We start from the raw sequence: 15,009 nt of genomic DNA, 5'->3' as shown, positions 1-15,009 counted from the left end.
TGATCTGACTTTTGTGCATGGTGTTAGGTTGAGGTCTGAGCCCATTTTTTTTTGCATGTAGCTGTCCAGTTTTGCCAGGACCATTTGTTAAAGAGGCTTTCTTTGCTTCACTTTACATTTCTTGCTCCCTTATCAAAGATTAGATGATCATATGTTTGAGGGTATGTGTCAGGATATTCAATCCTGTTCCATTGGTCTAAAGCTCTTCTTTTGTTACAGTACCATGCTGTTTTAATTATTTCTGCTTTGTAGTAGAGTTGAGGTTGGGGAAGGTGATGCCTCCCATCTTCTTTTTCCCAAGAATTGCTTTGGCTATTCGTGGGTGCTTATTGTTCCATATGAATTTCAGGAGTGTTTGCTCCATTTCTTTGAAGAATGTCATGGGTATCCTTATAGGGATTGCATTGAATTTGTATAATGCTTTGGGAAGTATTGCCATTTTGACAATGTTAATTCTCCCAATCCATGATCAGGGGATATCTTTCCATTTCCTCATGTCCTCTTTTATTTCGTGAAGTAGTGTTTTATAGTTTTCTTTGTACAGGTCCTTTAGTTAAGCTGATTTCGAGGTACTTGATTTTATGAGACATAATTGTGAAGAGCATTGCTTTATTCATGTCACTTTCTTCTCTTTGATTATTTGCATATAAGAAGGCCATGGAACTATGGGTACTGATTTTATAGCCTGTAACCTTGTTATACAAGTCTATTGGTTCTCGGAGTTTCTTGGTAGAGGTTTTAGGGTTCTCTAAATATAGTATCATATCATCTGCAAATAGTGAGAGCTTAATTTCTTCCTTTCCTATATGAATGCCCTTAATATCTTTTTCTTGCCTAATTTCTATTGCAAGTACTTCCAGTATTATATTGAACAGAAGGGTTAAGAGTGAGCATCCTTGTATTATCCCTGATCTTAGAGGGAAGGCTCTTAGTTTTTCCCCATTGAGGATGATACTTGTCATAGGCTTGTGGTAGATGGTTTATAGAAAGGGACTCTCCTTCACTGCTGGTGGGAATGCTGACTGGTTCAGCTTTTTTGGAAAACTATATGGACGATTCTCAAAAAATTAGAAATTGAACTCTCATTTGACCCACAATACCACTCCTGGGAATATATCCTGGAGAGGCAAAAAACTATAGTAGAAATGACATCTGTATTTGTATGTTCATTGCAGCACAAAATCTAGAAAAAAACGGAATGCCTAAAAACTGATGACTGGTTAAAGAAACTTTGGTACATCTACACAATGGAATACTATGCAGCTGTTAGAAAAGATGAAGTCATGAAATTTGCATATAAGTGGATCAACATGGAAAGTATCATGTTAAGTGAAATGAGTCAGAAAGAGAGAGACAGACATAGAAAGACTGCACTCATCTGTGGAATATAAAGTAACAGAGTGGGAGACTAACACCAAAGAGTAGTAGATAGGGACCAGGAGGTTTGACCCACAGCTTGGTAACTGGCCTCACATGCTGGAGGAAAAGGCAGCGGAGATAGAGAAGGGAACACCAAGTGGAGGATATTGGGAGGACCCATTTGGATTGAAAGATGCTTGCCGAAAGTAGACTATAGACCAAGCATGGTGGCCACTCAATACCTCTATTGCAAACTACAACACCCAAAAGGAGAGAGAACAAGGGGGTATGCCCTGCCACAGTGGCAGGGTAGAGTAGTGGGGGATGGGGTAAGGGTAATGGAAGGGATACTGGGAACATTGGTAGTGGAGAATGGACACTGGTGGAGGGATGGGTAAACGATCACTGTATGACTGAAATGCAAACATGAAAGTTCATAAGCTTGTAACTGTACCTTACAGTGATTCCACTAATAAAATTTTTTAAAAGAAATGAATAATTTTGGAGCTTGCTTGGAACTTCATAAATAGACAACTGAAGTCACAGTTAAGTTACAGAAAAGGTCTGTAACTTGGGATGAGACTTTAGTATAAGGGGAGAATGACAGAAGAATATTAAAAAATTAAGTTTTAATTTACCCTTTAATTTTTTTATGTATGCATTTGCATTAGGTTGGTGAAAGCTAAAGTTAGTTCCCAGCAATTGGAATCACAGAAATAAGAAACAAGTTCCATAATGGACATGGTATATTTTTATAAAATAAATTATTAATCTTTAATATGATTTATATATCTTTAAATAATTTCAGCTGCAAAAAGTTGTGAGATTACTATATATGTTTTTAAATGAGAGCACAGTACATATTTGGCATGAAAAACAAAGACTGAAAAGTTCATTTAGCATTTATTATCTCTGAATGAGATTAAGAAATGATCTTGTTCTGCCTAGAGAATAATCTACCTTCACCTCTCTTTCCAAGTGTCTAGGTGATTAGCACGTGCTAATTACTTTAATGAAAGTAAAAGAGTTTACTTGTTTAAAAGCACACGATGTTTCCTCAAGTCAATGATGATAAACTTTGTAGTTTTGCCAAGGACTAAAGAAATTAAAGTCCAGAGGGGTGGATTCCAATTAGACATAAAAAAAAAAACATTGCTAAATTCTGGAGCTCACAGCTAGGCAGGTTACACAAAGTATTTTGAAACAAGATCGACAACCATCTTAGAATATTAGTGCTGGAAGGAATCACCAAAATAATGGACTCTGAGCCAATTCTCCTCCAATGAAGAAACTGATAGAGACTTTCCATGTCTGGCCTCTGGTGTGGAGTGGCTGATAACTGGGTGACATTCAAGCCTCTAGACCCCAGAGCCTGCCACACTCCTGCCACATGTCTGCTGTCTGCTAGGCAGTGGTTTGATCTTAGACTAGACAAATATGTTTCTTCTTTTGTTTCTGTCTCCCTGTCTCTGTCTCTCTGTCTCTCTGTCTCTGTCTCTCTGTCTCTCTCTCTTCTCTCTCTCTAGCCGCCACAGAATGCTATGCTATAAAAGCATAAGATCGATGCTATGTGTGTGTGGATTTTGCCTTACTGAGTCTTGCAAACAAGTGTGTCTTTTCTTGAGTGACATGGTCCTCAAACAGTTACCAGCTGCAGGCATGGAAGGAGGTAGGCATGATGTAGTATTGCTGTGGGTAAACGTTCTCTCTACTTAACCTTATGCTTCTTTTAAAAATCAAGTCCACTGTAGCAATTTTTCGCTTTGTTTGCCTTGTTCTGTTTAAGTATTTGAATTTAAGCAAAATTTTCTACCTGGGTCCCTTCCATACTATTAATGAAACAAAATCAAACTTTTGAGTTTGGGAAAGAACCTTAAGACAGCTGACTGGCATTGGGTCACCTATCCAATAACTGTTGGGAGAATTCCTGAGCAAAGTGCCCAATGGGTGTGTTTTCTGGTTTTTACTGAAGTTCTTTGGCCTCTGAAGTTCTATCTGTGGATTTGGAAGTGAGAAAGCTGTAGAAGCATAAGCATGGCAATGTTTGTTGAAGTTGAACATGGTGGCTTCTGAAAGTGTACACCAAGGATCCAGCTGTTTCCCTTGCCCAACCTGTTTCCCATTCCTTCATTAGTTAACCAACATTACAGCTTTCTGTGTTAGAGAAGGCAATCAACTTTGTCAACATAAAAAGCACATATACAGTTTCTGTAGGAAAGAACAAATACCCCTTCATCTCAGGGTCTCGTCATTTCTTGCAGTTCAGTCTGAGGTCGTTTTGTTTGCTTCACGTATCAGAACAGCGGCAGGATCTAGGCAGTGCTGATCATTCCCTGCATATACACAGAATTACATATGACATATACATGTGGCAAGTTTCTATGACATGTATTCGAGCAATAAAAGTACAATCAGAGTAACATAGATCATTGTTTATCAACTGGCCCCACCCAGGGGCACCCAGGATATTTCAAGGGGACCACATGTAAAAATCACGTCAATAGGGAATCATGGTAAGAGATGAAGGGGCCAATCAGTATGACACAGGAGCCACAGGAAGGACACAAAGTGGAAAGGGGCCATGGTCAGAAAAAGATGGTGAAATATTCACCTGAATATATGAACTAGTATACATAGACCAAATAGATAAATTATATACCAGGCATATTATATATTAACATAACTATGTAGTGCATAATATAAACTATATATTTTATATATTTACTAATATAACATTAGCTATATAACATTATATATTTACCTATTCTCTAAGAACACAAGCAGAAAAGCTGTACCTGGAGAGCAGAGAGCTGGGCCTGAGGGGGAGAAAGGAAGGGAAAGTTGCAGAGTGGATGAGTGGGGGTGGGGGGCACAGGGCTCTCATAACATTTTGAAAAAGTGAAAGATGACTTGCTGAGACAGAATTTTTTCCAAGAAGTTCAAAGGCCTAAAGTATGCTCAGTGATACTTTATTCTAAAGGTGAATTTCTCCCGTTTTCTTCACTCTGTAACAATGAGAGTAGTTCTGATATACCAGACATCTTACATAAAAGATGAGGTGATGTGGGCTAATAAAATGTCATGGTTTGATCTTGAAAGCAGAGCCAACATCTGACATAAGCCGGCGAGGGAAAGGAAAGTTGAGCTGGATGTGGGCCCACCTGAGGTTGTGGCACCTCAGACTTAAATCTCTTCTGTATTTCCATTTTCTGTTAAATAATTAAAGAGTTTTCTGGAATGTCACCCCAAGGTCATGGTGGCTATGCTAATGTCTTCATAGAGGGGCATCAATTGTACCCCAACAGAATTTGTGGGGCATTATATTTCCATCATGAGTTAAAAGTTTCTGGTGACTTAATTAAAAATAATCTATGATTTCAGTGCTAACTTTTTACTCTGGGAATATTATTTTCTTCCCCTACCACAACCATCCAGTAGAGGCTTAGAACTGATTGAAGGAATCATGACCTCAAATAACTGCCAGATTTCACATCAAGCTAGTATAATGAAGGCCTTCCTTCCACATTCAAGGCAGGAATGAGAATTAAAATAGCATTAATTTAACAGAGAGCAGTGGAGTTCCTAGAGGTCACATAAGGGGGTGAGCTGCAAGCTGCCATGAATAAGAACTCTTGGAGAGGGCACCTGGTAAGGCTAACACCACCTTCAGGTAGGGCTTTAGAGAGTATTAGCAGGTAAGGGTGCAAAGTATGGAGAGGTATGTCTGACACAGAGAAGATGCTTACTGAATAGTGCCTGCCAGGGTTTTGACAGTTACTGTGCAATGTTGGTAAGAAGACAGGTAGTGAAAAAGAGCAAGAGTGCTAGTAGCAGTTGAAAGGAAAGTGATTGCAGTATCTAATGCCAGATAACTAATTTACTTGCTAAGTAGATCAGGGCTAAATGCAGTAATTAGGCAGCAGACCTATTTGTTTAAAACAAATTAAGTGGTTTCTTGACCAGATTAGTTTGCTATCTGATTTGCTCCAATGGGCAATTGGAAGAAAGGAGGCTTCCCAAATTGCACATTGGCGCTGCTTCCCTCCTACCAGCTGAGATTAGCAACCATAAATAGTTTCCCCCTGGGCACCACTGAGAAGGGAAAAGCTGTGTGTGGGCTCACCACTTGCCTGACCTTCCAGTTCCAGTTCTCCGCTAACTGCTGCCAATCAGTGGTCAACTGCCTATGCAGCTCCTTTGGCCGCAATCCCAAAGTGTCCAGTCCACCAAGCAAGAGCCCTCCTGAGCATCCCTTCTGACCCTCATTACCTGTTCAGGGAAGCTGGATTGCCATGAAACATGTCAGCATGCATGGCATCAATGTAGAACGTTGCCACTTACTACAGAAAATTGCTCCTTCTTTCTAATGGTCTTCCTGGATTCCGGCTCTGTAGTCCCACCCCTCAGTTCCAGCTACCCAATGGTTTCCCCCATCCTCAACTCCTCAGTTCTCCTGACTGTATCTCCCTCTCTCTCACGACTCCACTGTTCCTCAAGTGTTTTCCCATCAGTATCCACTCATGTGCACTTTCAGGGAGCACCAGTCTTGCTCTTGGTCCTGCTGACGGGAATAGATTGTCCTGGAGGCACTGGGTCTTGGGAGCCAGGGTTTGAGTTATTATCCTTCTCTGAGGAGTCTGGAAGCTCCTGTGCATCTCTGGGTGCTCAAGAGTACCATCCCAGCCTGGTGGTGCAAGCAACACTCAGCACAGACTCCATTAAGTTCCCTTTTCATTTTGAGAGTCAGAGAAAAGGAAATGAAAAAGAAAGACACCATTCCAAACTCTGTCTCTTCTCCCCTCCCCCACCTTGGTTCCATTCATACACTTCTAACAACTGCCTAGCACTACTTTATTCTCCAAAAGCACAGTCAGAGTTGGGCTGTATATATAATTTACACATTTCTTCTGTCACTGTGTTTTATTTCCTTGTCATCTAGCTTAATGTATGAGTTCTGGAGGCAATTGTGTTGCCTTGTTCAACATAAAGAATGGTGTGTTTTATAGCTTTTACTCTATGCAGAAGGCTGGAGAAGCAAAAAGAAAGTATAAATGAACCTCATTTTCAATGAGCCATTGGTATATAGCATAACATGACAAGGAAATACAAGGTATCAAAGGTGGACAAACTCTTGGTCCTAAAATATAGAAAGGAAACTGCCACGGAAGAAGAGAAATGGAAAGGGAAGTAAGAAGTGGGCTGGGGGTAACAGACTCAAGGGTCAGGAGTCTTGGACTCATACGTCATGTGAAGATGTGGTATATGAGCATGAGATCCAAACCACAATAATTAGACATAAAAATGTGCCTGTAAGGAAGGAGCTAGCAGACAGCAGGGGCTCTGGTGACAGTAAAGGAGGGAAATTGACATGGAAACTCTACAAATCATGATGCTTAAATAAAAATATTTTTAAAAGGAAAAGTATAAACTAATGTGCATAACAGTCAATGGTGGAAGAATAGTGACATCATTTTTGAAGTATTACCAGAGAGAGACTTCAGAGGCAAAGAAATTGGCAGTGTGCCTGAGAGAAGAGGGAGACAGAACTATCAAGCACCACAGATGAATTTTTAAGAAATGACATTGATAATTTAACACAACACATTTCCAGGGATCACTAATGACTCTCCATGAGTAGAATACATGGGTCTGTGTGGGAGTAGTGGGAAACATCTGGAACAGCGGGCTGAGATCAATGAACACCAGAAGGAAGAGAACCGGCTCTTTGAGGTAAGTGGAGGAATTATATGATGACGTGACTGGAATGTTCTTTATGATAATCCACCCCATACAACACTTAGATCAAAAAAAGGAAGTCCCAGGATGGCTGGCAACCATTTGAAGGGCTTTGAAAATTGTCTTGGATTGAGGTCATGGAAACTGAGCCAGAACACTAGCAATGAGACAAAATGGAAGCAAAGGGAAAGACCATTTCAGACACACTGAGTAGGACCTAAAAAGGAGTTGGCAAGCAGTGTGATTTGCAGAGCATGTGTTTGCATCCTCCAACCAAGGGCACTGTTGACTTCTCCTCAAAGACCCTATCAAAAGCCTATTATTACTTTGGGACCTCAAGTGGAGTTTCAACCCCCCTCTCTCCACAAACTCAATTACATGCAATAAAAACATGACAGCTAATATGGTTAGCCCACAGCATATGGGTCATTCCTCTGCTGCTAGCATGACGTCAGACTTCTCCGAATTTGATTATGGTCATTTAGAATTTCCCACAGAGAACTCATGATGAAACCCTAAGTCTTGGCATTATTCTCTAGAGCCAGGAGCCCAAATGTGTCCAAGGAAAGGGCTGGGACTGATGAGCATGCTTAACAACCTTTCTTCAGCTGATGGTGTGTGTGTTGTTTGTGTGTGAATGTGTGTGTATGTGTATTTGACTTTTTTCACGTGAGGGATCTGAAAGTACCAGGCCCAGATCTAGTGTTTTCATATATGGTTTATTGATGGTCACTGTGTAAAGACTCTTTTCTCTTGAAACATGAGTCCTGTGGTGGGCTAAGTGTTATAGAGAAGAGGCATAGAAATAGGAATCACACACTAAAAAGTGTAAAGGAAAGAAGAGGAGGAAGAAATTAGATGGGCACCTTCTTTTGCCATCTTCCTGGGTCAGATTAGTGACTCGAAGCTACAGGTTTATGTTAGTGTACTGTGAGAACAAGCGCCAGGCTCAGAGATGAGCACTTTTATCCATTTTCATGTTCATTGCCGGTCCCTGTGAAATGGGACTGGAGAGACAGGGTAATTGCAGGGGAAACAATATCCTACAGTACCAGAAACCCAAATAAGTGTATGCATTTATGGTTCATTGATTTGTCAAATAAACATCCATTGAGTGTTTACGATAGCATAATATATCCTAGGCCTGTTGAATAAAAAAAAATTGGTATAGAGGCCCAAGCAACAGCACAGCGAATAGGGCACTTGCTTTGCACATGACCAACCCAGTTTGGGTCCCTGGCACCCCATGAGGTCCCCTGAGCTTGCCAGCAGTCATCCCTGAGAACAGAGCCAGAAGTCAGTCCTGAACATTTCCAGTATGGCTCAAAACCAAAGAATTTTTAAAAACATCTGTCACTGTCACTGTCATCCCATTGCTCATCGATTTTGCTCAAGCGGGCACCAGAAATGTCTTCATTTTGAGACTTGTTACTGTTTTTGATATTTTAAAAACATAAAATAATTAATTTTTATAGATACCCTCTCTCAAGAAACATGAGTATTAAATTTAGACAGATGTAGAAAAACAAATCATTCAACCACGACAAAAAAAAGATGGTGGCAGACAGTGAATTAGTTTAGGAACAGGATCATAAAGGAAGAAGAGCTTCTTTAAGTCTTAGTACCTGCATGAAGGGGAATCCAGGCAGAGGAAATGGCATAAAGTGCACAGACGTACAAAAGAGCCCAGACTTCCTGGAGGCAAATAAATAAATTAGAGATAAACATAAAATACATGTACTTACATGTATATGTAGATGTGTGGTAGTAAAAAGACAAGAAAATGGATTTAAATCTATGTAGGTGGTGCCCACTTAAAAAAATGACATTGTTGAATTGTTGAAATCATACTAAAAGAATAAGAGTCATGGAAAATTTCCAATTTTTCAGTAACAAAAAAAAAATCTGAAATCTGGAAACCACAGTGGAAGGAAAACTATTTCTTGGTTCTAGTTGGTTTCTAATACACAGTGTTTCTGAGGACCTTTCCTCATAGCAACTGGTTTTCAAATCTCTGGACACTGACCAGCTGTCCTATAACTTAATCCCAATCTGTCACTAACCCACATGAGTTGACATCAGAGTACACAGGTTTTAAGGTTCAGTTGCCCACTAATGCCTTCACATGTAATGAGCCCCTACTGCGCGTCTACCTGACGCTGGTTCCAGAGTCTAGGATTCTCATTACCCTCCCAATCAGTTTGGACTTTTTTGCTAGAATAGTTCACATTTTCAAAGAAGCATCTGCCTACACTTACCATTTTCTTTTAATGGACATTTCTTACAAATGGAGCAGAAGGATGAAGAGATCCGCCGGGTGAGATCTAGTTCATCCCAGAGCTAAAAGGTGCCCCCTTCCATCATGTGGGTGTGTTCACCAGCCTGGAATATCTTTCAGCCCTGCACTTGAGGTAATTTTCCTGGGGCTCTGTAGTCATGTCGGCTTGATTGGTTACAACCTCAATCACCAGTATTCTTTGCTTACTGGATATAGGGTTGAACCTCAAAGTTTCAAGCTTGTAATCATGGCTTGATCTTTCTGGCGACCTGCCATATAATGAAGCCATGCAGATTCTTACTCTGAGTTCTCTGAGTAGAACAAATGATGTTCCTCTCACTTAAAAAGTTGCCAGCCTTTTCAGAGCTTGGGGTCAAGGAGCAGATACTGAGATCATGGCATAGTTCATACTACATTATAAAGACAGTCCAAGCAACGTGCTGCGGAGGTGGAAAAAGCAGGGTCTGGCCACTGGTACTGTCCTCGGGTTAGATAATTAATAGTTTAAGTCTCAGTCATAATTACACAGCTCGTGTAAGCAGCTAGTGACAACACATTGCCTCCCGAGCATGGTCACGTGTAACTGTGGACAAAAATAGGTTGGAAGCTGTCCAGAGTCTGTGGGCTGTACTTCACTGGCTCTTTCCTAAGTGGAGTCATGGATACATAGAGGAGCTTATCTGTGTCTGTGAAGATGGGAGCCTCGTGTCCAGAACGAGACTGTGCTCTTCTACAAGCAAACCCTCTTCTTCTAAGACATGATGTTGTAATCACTGTTCCAAGGCCACGAAGCAGAGTGCAAAGAATGGGCCAGGAGTTCGTTAAAGAAAGTCCTTAACCCAGCAAGAAGACAAGGAGAACAGCATGGTCTGCTCTGCCCATGGAAAGGACCAACACTAATGCCAAGTCTGCTGATGCAGTAGAAGGTGAAAGCTACCATTCAATGACTTGGGTTCTTATTTTCTTTTTTTAAAATTTTTTATTGAATTACTGTGAGATAGTTACAGGCTTTCATGTTTGGGTTACAATCACACAATGATCAAGCACCCATCCCTCCACCAGTGCAAATTTGAGTCATACTTCCCTTCACCATAGTCATCGCACCCTCTGTGTCCTACCTCCCAGCCCCCTCAGGTGGTATGTTTCCTATTGAACACCAGTTCTCATGTTCTTTGTATCCACTGTCTTTGCGAATTCATTATTTTAGCATTATGTTTCTTTATATCTCACATATGAGAGAGATCATTTTATGTCATCTCTCTCCATCTCACTAACTTCACTCAGCATGATATTCTCCAAGTCCCTCCAGGTAGCAGCAAATTGCATGACTTTATATTTTTTTATGGACAAGTAATATTCCACTGTGTAAATGTATCTTAGCTTCTTTAATCTAGACATCTATTCTCAGACACTTGGGTTCTTTCCAGATTTTGCCTATTGTGGTTAGTACTGCAAGGAGCATAGGGGTGCAAATGTCTTTTCTCGATTTTGCTTTTGCATCCCCAATCCAGCATATACTCTAAGAAGTGGGGTTGCTGAGTCAAATGGGAGCTCAATTATTGTATTTTTTAGGTATTTCCATATTGGTTTCCAGAAAGGCTGGGCCAGGTGACATTCCCACTAGCAGTGAATGAGAGTCCCTTTCTCCCTTCATCCATGCCGGCATCAGTCATTCTTGTTTTTTTTTTTTTATGCGTTCCTGTCCCTGTGGTGTAAGGTGTAAGATGATTTCTCATTGTTGTTTTGATTTGCATCTTCCTAATGATTAGTGATGCAGAGCATTTTTTCATGTGCCTTTTGGATATTTGTTTTTCTTCTTTGAGGAAGTTCTGCTCATCTCTTCTACTTGGCTTCTTGGGGGAGGATTTGGAATAAAATTTTCACAGAATCATGTTTCCTGAAAACTTTATCTAATAATACATCTATGGAATTCTCGCACATTTGTGGAGAAGGCAGAGGCAGAATACTAACATGGACCCACTTGCCAACTAGTCCTGTCTTCTCATGCCTCAGAAATCCATCAAAGCTTCAAAGCAACAAAGTGTCCCTTGGCCAAAACCCACCTTGTCCTAATGGTCTTTTGTCTGTCCTAGCGTTGCTTCTGAAATCTAAGGGCTGTCTGAGTGGCAGCAGTTTCAATTGATGGGAGAAGATACCTGAGACCTATTTCTGTGAAGACAGTTTCTCCTGAGGTTGATGCATTAGAGAAGCAAATGCTTGTGGCTGATGGCACAAGATCCTGTTTTAGGAAAATTTGAATGATAGCACAGGCTCTTGGATTAGGGAGATCTGAAATGTCAGCATAGCTCATGGAATAAAAAGACCTCTATTGGATTCAATGTGAATTAAAGGGAGTCGTTTCATATTTTTATTTTTCAGTGCCTCATTAGTAAATTGATTATTGGGGGGTTCCTCTTTTGGAAATACTTGAAGGTCACTCCTGGCAGTGCTCTTTTCAGTCCTAAACTGAAGATTTTAAAAAATATTTTGGTATTAGGTACACTGGTTTAGAACAACATATTCAGTTTCTGGTATACAACACTAATTTGATGTCTCCACATACTCCATCATGATAACTGTCAAAAGTCTGGTTTTATCCATTACCACACCATTGACTTTCTTCACTGATTTCACTTGCCATAACCCTTCTGTGACCACAAATCTTTCTATTTGTTATCTACCTTCTTCACATGGCAAAAAGAATGACAGGACATTGGAAAAGCATGCAGCTCAGAATCCAGCATCTTGAAGCTAATCAATAAACATGAGTAATTAGCATTATTAACTACTATTTGGAGAAGAGTTATAGAGATGACAGGGATATTTTTCTCTTGGAGATTATGGATGATTCCAGAGAGTTATTGCTGAGTTCCTACACCCAATACCAAAGTCATCAAGCCATCTTACTACCATCTGGGGGCCAGGAACTTTCCACAGTTTCCTTCATTCAATACTAAATAAAATTCTTGGGGAAATACTTTTCCTCTACATTTCTACTTAAGTGAAAATGAAGTTGAGAGATGTTGGGAGAAAGTATGCTGTGCCATACTCATTCTGGTATCTTAGGGTTCTGACCTACTCAGAGCACTCATTTTCATCCTTTTTCCCCTTCATACAGTTATAACTACTTGTGCATAAGGTTTGGAATTGCATTTCCTGCTGGCCTGTCTAATTCCTGGCCCATAGACTTCCCTCAGAGAGTGTAAGCCTTTGAGAATCTCTGTATCTCTCAGTATTCACAGCATAGCTTTCTGTGTTATAGGAATTCTTACACATTTCTCTTTGTTAGAATGAATCTGTGTCTTGTCTTCTTAGACTCCTCCTCTCTCCACCAACATCTCTCCCAGGTGTAGGATCTCTTGGAGGCCGATGGGAGGATAAGACACACATGTCTAGTCTCAGCTAATCTGAAAGCAGGGTAGAGGAAAGCAACACAAGAAGTCAATCTCAGTCTCTATCTCCGTATGTCCTCACTCCAGGAAGCAACACCCAAGTACCCAACAGATGTTCCTCCACTGCTCTCCATATCAGAAAAAGGCTTGCTGGAATGGGAAGAAATCATTTTACTCTAATTCCCTAGCCTGCCATAAAGTGGGTAAAAGGCTATTATGGAGGCAACCTAGCCTTTGAAGCCACAAGTGTCTGAGGCTCTGGCCTCGGAGGACCCTTTGTTGGGTTTCAAAATTAGGTCATCAGACACAATTTGGATGAGCTCTGAACAGTTTTGCATGTCTTTCCAGACCTCAGAACTCTTTGATATTCTCTCTTGAAAGTCTGCATAAGGGAAGAAATAGATGACTGTATAAGGAAGGTATTTCAACTTAAAAAATAAATGTGAACAAAATGATTGTGATTTTTCTGAGATCCAGCTTCTATTTAAGACAGCCTTTGGTTGAATAACCAAGAAATTATGCTTGGATTTAACCCACCTCATGCCTTTTCCCACTTCCCCTCTGATCACAGTGGTTTTGCTACTGTATACATTCCCTCGACAGAGCTTGAGGTCCCAAGTACGAATGGACTCCAAATGATGCTTCTTGCTGTGTTGAAGCCCCTTAATGGGCAAGGAGATGGATGGGGTCTTTCCAGATACCTGAACCCTTATCTTGAATTAAAGTTAAAGAGCACAAGGTGCACCGGTTTCCCTCCACATATGAGTATGCCTTCATACACAGGGCAGCCGGAAAACCATCTGGTAGGGAAGACTGAGCTCCTGATTGGGAGCAGGTGTGGGTGGAGGAGATGCAGAAAAATGTTGAGTCAACCATCAGTGATCAAACCTAAAGATTCTCTTTTGTATGAACATAGACAAGCTTCAGGACATATTCACAATAGTAATACTCTGGCCTGGGTAGAGATAGGGTGAGTGTTGCTGAGAGATGGGTCAGGCATAAGGTTGAAATCAAATGCAAAATCTCCTTCTCGGTCTTGGTTGATGTTCTTAACACACAAACATTGCCAGGAAACCCATTTCACCTCAAATTCGATTTTGTTATTTCTATTTGTAGGTTGACCTAACTTTCAGAGGCTCTTGTGTGCACCATTCCTGATTCCTGGACTCATTTACAAGAAAGGAAATGTCCATCACCCTGTTCTCTTCATGAGTGCTTGGCTTCTTATAAATGAGTCCCAATTAGCCCCTATTCCTATAACTCAAAGGATCTCCTGCTGATCCTGACTCTCTTAATAAATTGGATGCCTTCACTGGAAGTAATTAAGTGGGCTGAACACAATCGTCAATGTTCTGAGAGCCAAAATGCTATCTTTTGTTAAGGCAAGAGTCATAGAGTAGCTCCTTTTTTCAGAACATAATGGAAAAAATAGGAGGACAGTAAAGCCTTTGAGAGAAGCACAGATAACTCGTATACCTGGGACTTCTTATTAATGTACTTGGGTGGCTTATTATGTCAGGAAGAATGTTTTCTTATCTTCAGGACTATTCTGCAGAACAGAGGAAGTAATCCCAGTGAAATATTGATCTCTCTAGGTGTAGGTCTCTAATAGGAACAGTGGGCGATCCGTGCACAGCTGAGTGTTACATTTGCACCATTCTTGTTAGGTTTCTGGTCTTGGCTGAACAATGTCTGCTGGCCGATAGAGGGGGATGGTCACTACTATTTATTTTGCAGAAAGACATGGGACTATTGTCTGAGAATGGTCCCTTTTTGGACATAGACATAAAAATATTGCTTAGTTATTTTTGAGTCACTGTGAATTACAAAGTTACAAAGATAAATCACTTGTATCACTTGTCATCCCATTGCTCATTGATTTGCTCGAGCGAGCGCCAGTAACATCTCCATTCGTCCCTATCGTGTGCTAGTGTAACCCAATGGTGTCTGTTTGCTCCAGGAACATGAAGAGCCTCAAACCATTCGTTCAGGATCTTGATGAAGAAGTCTGACCATCTCACGGTGAGCGGCCAGTCATTCTTTTGACATCCTGTGGAATCCAGTTGGTAATGGCCGGGTCTAGCATCACTGTCATCATCACTGTTTATCGATTTGTTCGAGCGGGCACCAGTAACAACAAGTGAGACTTGTTGTTACTATTTTTGGCTTGGCATATCAAATACGCCATGGGTAGCTTACCAGGCTCTGCCATGCGGGTGGGATACTCTCTACTTTTAGTAGTTG

Source organism: Sorex araneus, chromosome 7 (assembly GCF_027595985.1).
Source record: "Sorex araneus isolate mSorAra2 chromosome 7, mSorAra2.pri, whole genome shotgun sequence".
NCBI classification, from domain to species: domain Eukaryota; kingdom Metazoa; phylum Chordata; class Mammalia; order Eulipotyphla; family Soricidae; genus Sorex; species Sorex araneus.
This window is presented reverse-complemented; position numbering follows the sequence as displayed.